Here is a 5636-nt window from a genome sequence, read left to right as displayed (position 1 = left end):
TGTCCTGCTGCGGCCGTACTGCAGTCGCACCAAGGGCTGTGGCGGGCGCTGAGGGTCTGGCGTCGGACGGGCCGTGCCGGGGCAGCGGGGCACGGCCCCGGGCCGGGCTTTACAGGGGACGCTGTTGTCGGGTATCGGCGCGGGTGGGCGCGGTCGCCCTCGGGCGTGCGGTGCTGTTCGCGGTAATAAAAGGTGCGATGCCTCGTAAAGGTGAAAAGGCCGGGTCTGTGCCGAGTTTTGCCGTTTGTCCATGAGAGCTGCAGAAACGGGCTTCACGGCTCCAGCTGCTCCTCAGCCGGGGCCGTGGGGCTGCGAAGCGTTCCCGCGTTGGAGCCTGACGGCGAGGGTGAATCGGTACCGGCGCTCTCACCGCTGCGTGCTGGGCCAGGCCGCCGTGCCCCTCCCGTGCCTTGCCTGCATGGGTTGGATTCAGCTGAAAAGCGATGTAACTGCTTTAATTAATTTGTAAATTGAGAAATACTTACTGAAGAAGTAGTCATGTGGGTCCAGATTCCTGCAGCAATTTGCAGGCATGCACAGGCATAAGCTTTATCCAGGTATGTGTGCCTATGTTGAGCTATAACTTTATGTAGCCTGCAATAATGCATAAAATGAAGACTATTAAAATTTCACCGCATCTCACAGTTATTGGTTTCATTCAAATATTTTAGCTTTTTATTTCAATGAGGCGTGTGGAGCAGCAGATCAGTCAGCACTCTTTTTGTCTCTGTCAGCATCCAGTCTTTGTTGGGGCGATGGTGATGATTCAGCCATTGGGTTAATCTTTGATGAGCTGTCCATTTGCTAGAAAGAGTAAGATATTACATTTTATGATTAGGAAACAGTAGAGATCATCCTTGTCCTTAAATTATCTGCTAGGGAGCAAGGCCCTCCTCTTGGCCTATGAATCAAGGTCAATGAACTAGAAGGTTTTGGAGTGGTTTGACACCGTTGCTTTATGGGGTGAGTTGCAAAGCTTACAAAACACAACAGCTGTGCAATTATGCCTCAAGTGCACAAACACAATAGATCAAACACATTGCGATTCTGCATCTGTCTGCCATGGTGTTTCTGTGGCTGTTTTTTCCCTCGTGTTCTGAACAAGTGTGACTTTTGGTGTCCCTACCAACCTTGGAAGCTGAATGTTGCTTTCTCATTTTTAACAAAAACTTCTGCCAGGCATGGATTCCAGTGTTTATTGCATAATTTACAAGTAAAAGATAGACTTTCTAGCCACCCTTTGCCATCTTAGGATCTGAAGCGAAGTGAATCTGATTCACGTCTCGCAGTTCTACAGGTTACGTTTAATTTTTCTTTACATCAGTGCAACTTAAAATTTTACAGTTTTTTTTTTAAAGCAGAGACTATTAAAAACAGCGTTACCATGGTAAGGTCTTCCACCCAAATGAGTAACCTCACAAAAAAATAGCTTGCTGCTGAATCATTGTTGAGATTTACAACAACAAGGTTTTAAATAATAGGTCTGTTGATGATGCATGAATTTCAAAAATTCGTTTTGCTTTCCACTTAATTGGCTTCAGAAGACTAATAATTAGAGACAATAGAGATGGAAGACTCTAAATTACAGAAGAAAGAGGAAGCAAGCACCATAGTCCTTTCTTAAAATATAACCTACATTGCAACAAGACAGTAAGTTCTGTAGGTAATTTAAATACTAATTTTGTCTGTGGTGATCTTTCTCCCCTTTGATCTTCAGTGAAAATAGTGTCATTGATACAGAATACATCCCAGGTTGCCACATGGGACATAGCTAGCAGTTGTTTTATTGAAGGATTTTTTTTCCCCAAGACTTTTCTACATCTTCCCTTTGCTCTTACTTTTCCTACCATAAGAAGTGTTAAAGAACTGCTTTTTATTAGGCATTTTATTCAGAGAAACAATCCTGGAATCACAGCAGCAGAGAGCGATATAAAAAACTTCAACATTTTTTTCCCCTTTTCATGTTATTTCTTCTGTATGTTCGTACTTCTCATAAACACTTCTTCTGTAAGGCTATTTGGTGAAATTCATAATAAACTGACCTGAAACCAGTAAAGTTGGAAGAGTGTTTTTTTTGTTAGGAAGGTGAGTGATGCATATGGGGAAATACCCGTTCTTTGGACTAGAAAACTGAGGATCTGCTGGATCCTTGAAGGCAAAGCAAAGATCCTGGCTGTCAAGGAGTCTGGAAAGGAAACCATTGACTTTCACAGAATCACAGAATCGTTCGGTTGGAAAAGCCCTCTGAGATCATCACGTCCAACCGCTCCTGTCTACCCCCTAAACCATATTCCTAAGTACCTCATCTACCCGCTCTTTAAATACAGCCAGGGATGGTGACTCCACCACCTCCCTGGGCAGCCTGTTCCAGCTTCTGACGACCCTCTCAGTAAAGAACTTCCTCCTTATCTCTAACCTGAACCTCCCTTGGCACAGCTTGGTGCCGTTTCCCCTTGTTCTATCCCCCATCACCTGGGAGAAGAGACCAGCACCCACCTCTCTACAAGCTCCCTTGAGGCAGTTGTAGGTGGTGCTGAGGTCTCCCCTCAGCCTTCTCTTCTCCAGGCTAAACAAGCCCAGTTCCCTCAGCCGCTCCTCATAAGGCTTGTCATAAGACTTTGCCTCGTACTCTCCTACAACAAGTGCTGGAAGTCGTCCTAGTCATTGGGAATTCTGCTTGAATAAGGCACATCACATTCAAGTAGTATCCACAGTAGATTGCGAGGCTTGAGGGAAGAGTCAGTTTAGCAAGACTGTTAAAATAACTAACTAAAGATTGAAGCAACACTCTGCAACCCAGTTGCCATAAAGTTTGGCAGATATTTTTTTTCCTCTGAAAATTAAGTAGAGCCCATGAAGATCCCATTTGTAGTATAACACTACTAATTATATCTTTTCTCTGTAGGGACATAAGTATATTTGTGTTTTTTCATCATAACAACTCCCTGCTCACTTGATACAGACAATGTTCTGGATCAGGGAGACTTCAGCCCAAGAATTGTAAGAGGCATAGAGCAAGCAGGTTGCTCTCTACTCATTTAAACTGCATTGCATGCTTGGTGATTGATTCCCATCTGTCAGGTGCCTTCAGATCCTTTAAGCATCAAATGTGCACGTGAAGGTTAAGCTACAGGCTTGGGGACGAGTGGCTGGAGCTGCCAGGCAGAAAAGGACCTGGGGTGTTGGTGGACAGCAGGATGACCATGAGCCAGCAATGTGCCCTTGAGCCAAGAAGGCCAACGCCATCCTGGGCTGGATGAGAAGGGGTGGTTGTAGGGCAGAGAGGTTCTCCTGCCCCTCTGCTCTGCCCTGCTCACACCACAGCTGCAATCTTGTGTCCAGTGCTGGGCCCTCAGCTCCAGAAGGACAGGAACTGCTTGAAAGAGTCCAGCAGGGCCACAAAGATGATGGAGGGAGTGGAGCATCTCCTGCTGAGGAGCGGCTGAGGGAGCTGGGGCTCTTGAGCTTGGAGCAGAGGAGACTGAGGGGTGCCCTCATTCGTGGGGATCAATTGGGAAAGGGCAGTGTCAGGAGGAAGGAGCCAGGCTCTGCTCTGGGATGTCAAATGATAGGACAAGGGGCAATGGTCCCAAGCTGGAGCACAGGAGGTTCAAGCTGAAGATGAGGAGAAACTTTGTGAGTGTGAGGGTGGCAGAGCATGGCCCAGGCTGCCCAGAGAGGTTGTGGAGTCTCCTTGTGTGGAGACACCCAAAGCCCTGGCCGTGTTCCTGTGTGACTGCTCTGGTGATCCTGCTCTGGCAGGGGTTGCACTGGGGGAGCTTTCCAGGTCCCTTCCAACTCATAATATTCAGTGAATATGAAAAGGCAGTAACTCTCCCAAAGTTTAGCAGATCACGGTCACATTAGCTAAATGACGTGAAGAAGGTGAAGTATAGGACTTCTGCGGGGAAGGCAGTGCCTAGCACTGGACACTGTTCTCCGGTTTGTAAAATTAACAGTACATCAAGTGAACATTTGCTGGGGAGGAAGCAGTGCACTTGACATGAACAGTCATTTGACAGAAAGTGATGCAAGTGCAGAGATTACAAGGGCTGTCTCTAGTACCTCTGCTCCCGATGCAGGGAGTGAGCTTTGAACTTCTTGGCTGCAGGAGAAATAAACTACGCTCGTTCTAAATAATTGATCACTGTTGTCTGAGAGAAAACTCTCAGACTCTTGAATAGGAAGAAATAGTTTTCTGTAAAATGTTGTAGTATTTTTTCCAGTTACTCCTTGTGAGACGATATTCTGAAGAAAACCTGCTGCTGTTGTTTTTATGTGTGTATAATCTCCGTGAAAGCTTGCTAGAACATGTGAGAAGGTGCATGTCTCCTTTGAAAGTTACACTGTGGGTACTAAAGTGAAGTGAGGAAGGCTCACTCTCTTTGTAGTTTCAGTTTCTTTTGTCTCCAATAGGAAAGGCTACAATTTGAATATAAGCAAAGTCTTTTCTCCCTGAAATGAAATGTAGCCAGCTTTAGCTATCTGATGGTCATTCACTTGCCAGCATTCCACTTTCACATGATATAACTGTAACTGTTAGAGACTCTTTCTTCCCATGGAGCTGCAATATACCTTATATTCATGACTTCTTAACTGGCATTTTGAATGGTTTCTTCTGTTCTGATTATTAATTCTATAAGTAGAACTATGAACAAGAGTGATTGTACTGTTGTTTTCTTAAATGAGGTCATTTTGCCTTGTTTTGGCTTAGAGTGCAGCTCCACACACAGTTGCATCAGCACAAACTGAGCAGGAGTTGGGTGAGGAAAAGGACTGGAACCTCTTGGGCTTCGCTACTGAAAAAGTTGTGATGTGGAGCTATTTATCATGTTAAACCTCAGTCATGGATTGGATGTATCTAAATATTCTTGGTTTCTGCATAATAATTTTAGAAGAGCAATTACTTCAAAAACAACATACGTTATTCTCAGTAAATTTTATTTTCTGCAGAAAACAAATACTACTTTTTACGTGCTTCTAGAGCTTTAGAAACATAAAGAGAGTGTTGCTACGTTCTTTGATTAGAGAAAACCTGATTTCTAACTGGGTTTCTAATTATTTTTCGTTAATATTAAAAATGCAAGCTGCATCCGGAAGACCTAGAACAGCAACAACATTGTCAGTGTTTTTAAAAAGTTCTGCTTTTGGGAAGTGAAGGGATTTTTAATTAAATTAGTAGACTAGAACATTGGGGATCAGCTTGGGACAAGACGAAGCAGGCAGCTGATAAATGTATAAGCTGATCTCACTTGATGGCAGAATTAGGATGTTATCAGAGCCAGTCTGTGGCAAAATTTGTCCCTTTTAGCAGCAGTTACTTTCAATTACTTTGGGCTAAGTGCAGTTTTGCTTTCTTGTGAGTCACTACAATTATGGGAATGTAATCTTAGAAGTCCTGATTTGTATCTGCAATCAATAACATCTGTAATATTTATGTTAACATTACAGTTAGCGCTGTGCTTCCTGGTATAACAGCGCTTCTCATGTATATTTAAGAGGACTCTCATTTGTTTAGATACAAACATACAGCATGTGCAAACACTGCTTGTCCTAAATAGCCAAAAAGCTGGAACCAAATATCCTAAAAAAATGAGATTCCTCCTCTATTAGAGAGCAGTGTAGGGGAAAGGGAC

This window comes from Mesitornis unicolor, unplaced genomic scaffold (genome assembly GCF_000695765.1).
Source record: "Mesitornis unicolor isolate BGI_N332 unplaced genomic scaffold, ASM69576v1 scaffold9740, whole genome shotgun sequence".
Taxonomy (NCBI): Eukaryota; Metazoa; Chordata; class Aves; order Mesitornithiformes; family Mesitornithidae; genus Mesitornis; species Mesitornis unicolor.
This window is presented reverse-complemented; position numbering follows the sequence as displayed.